The sequence below is a fragment of the Triticum urartu genome, chromosome 5 (assembly GCF_003073215.2).
Source record: "Triticum urartu cultivar G1812 chromosome 5, Tu2.1, whole genome shotgun sequence".
NCBI lineage: Eukaryota > Viridiplantae > Streptophyta > Magnoliopsida > Poales > Poaceae > Triticum > Triticum urartu.
The window spans coordinates 533,007,177-533,009,582 of NC_053026.1; positions in this window are offsets into that span (position 1 = coordinate 533,007,177).

Sequence of the window (2,406 nt, forward strand, 5' to 3'; positions counted from 1 at the left end):
CATATCTGACGCACAGTAGCTCACCTAGGCCTGCGCCTCGCTAGCGCTCCAGGCTCCAACTGCGTCACCTGCCTTGCCCGCGCGCCCACCGCTCACGTGCACGTCGCGCTGGAGACCAGCTCCTGGAACGTGGAAACCACGGCCTTGGGCCTGCCTGGCACCGCTGGGCCTTGCGCCACAGAGTGGGCCGCCTGCCCTAGCCATCTGCACGCTGCCGCCTCGCCATCGATCAAACTAATCGATCTGAATGTGGCAGTGGATGCTTCCGTGCACGACACATACTACACCTTCCCCGATCGATTGAATAGATCTTCTCGCCACTGCCGTCCGCTAGGTCTATCTGCTGCTAGCTGGATGCATCTCGTCGAGCGCCGCGTGCTCCCCATCACTTTTACCTTGCCAATAATTCGTAATCATGTGTCACGCAGTCCGACTCGATCGCTTCTGGACGGCTTTCATGGCCGTACATACGATCCCATCTTCAATTGCTTCCACACGATCAACACGAAATTTGCAACCTCTAGATCAACAAACCGCAACCTCAAATCAAACCTTACTCTGATACCACTTGTTAGAATAAATCCGAGGCGCTCCGTTGATCTACCGAGGACCAAGCAATCACACGAGCACGACACCGAGATTTGTTAACGAGGTTCATCATCATGGCTACATCCCCGGGGCCTGACTACAGGCGCTCCTCCCCGTAACACCGTCACAATACCGCACCCCGGCCGCCCGGGCGCCGGCACACGCCGCCTGCTCCCCCGCGTGCCCATGCTATTATGTTGGCATATGTTACATCGTGTGTCTATCCCCGCTATATATGAGAGGCCTAGGATACAAGTGTCCTACTTGGACACGACTCCATATTCTGTCCACACACCGTACGACTCCAAGTCCAACTGTAACCTAACTTGTACAATAATATTCGACACAACTCTAACATAAGTTTCAGCTGAAAACCATTTTACATGGGACTTGAAGAGCTTTTACTGCTGTGATGATCCGAACAAAATGGAATCTAAAGGCTAAGGTACATACATTCTCTACCCAGTACCGGCCAATGAGAACCTGACTTTCGCAATGAGGAGGAGTCCCAACCCGTTCTTTCTCGGACAAGGAAATCCTGCTGGTTTGATAGAGAAAAGGCACAATTTGTTGCATAGTAGTATGATACAAGAGATTTGGTTCAAGAATTTCAACCCAAGGCCCAATGTAACAAGTTCAGCCACGTACTCCTGTCAGAAACTTCCTCCGTCAATAGATTGTAGAGATACTACATTGCAATGCAACAGGGGGAAAGACCAAAACCGAAAATGGCATGACGAATCATCACGAGCGACCAGTCGAATTCCGGTAAGGCCTTGTTTGGTTTGAGTTTGATCCACATGTACGTATTAGACAGGTTTTCATCCCGATCCATGTGTATTAAGCCGGACGTGGAATCGTTCCCCGACGAGGCCCAAAGGCTCATTTGGTTTAGCTCAACAGGGGGAATCTAGTGACAGGGATTTGGTGATAGGAGGGGGTCAACCCAATCCACGTGTGGATCTGTTCCTCTAGGGGATTGATCCCCTAGTAACCGAACGACGCCTAATAACTAGTCCGCACTAAATCCTAGGAGGGTTCGTCAGGATTCCTAAAACCCCATGCATTAAACTTGCTTGCCTTTTCTGGTCATACATGAACGGCTCACTTACCAGCAACATTCCAGCCATGAGGAAATGCAAAGGACCTATCTTTGGGATGCAGAGTCGCTGAAAAATTGAAGCAAGTAGAACTCGCCCTCGATAACAGTCAAGACGCCAATCAATGAAAACTGAGAAGAAATCATGTTATCAGCAAATGTGACGTGATTAGTAACAATCATGTAACTTGTTTGACAAGCAGAACATATGATTAACTTTCCTTTTCTTTAAAAGAACACAAGACTTTATTCATTCAAATAACAGTTACATTGTTTATGAGGAGCGGTACAATTTCACTCAGAGGCTCCTTGAACCAATCCTTAGTTGGAGAAACTCTAGATAACCTAGCAAGCTCATGAGCAACCTTATTTGCTTTCCTATTACAATGTTAAAGCTAGCGAGAGGATATTCACAAGAAATATAATAGCAATCATAAAAAATAACCATTGCCGCTACCGCAAAATGTCCTCCATTCTTCATGGTCTCAATAACCTCCGGATTATCATAGTTAATAACGAGATGTTTGCAACGCGCCTTTTGCAAAATTTCTACCATCCGCACATCAATCAATTCTCAAATTTTCACCATCAATGAGTTTAGCCTTATCATCCCTCAGGAATGCACCATCCATCCCCTAAGCAGGTCGTGATAAAAGGAAGAATCAACATTAAGTTTTAGAAAACCAACAGGAGGCCTCCCTCGCCCCACCCATTTTCAC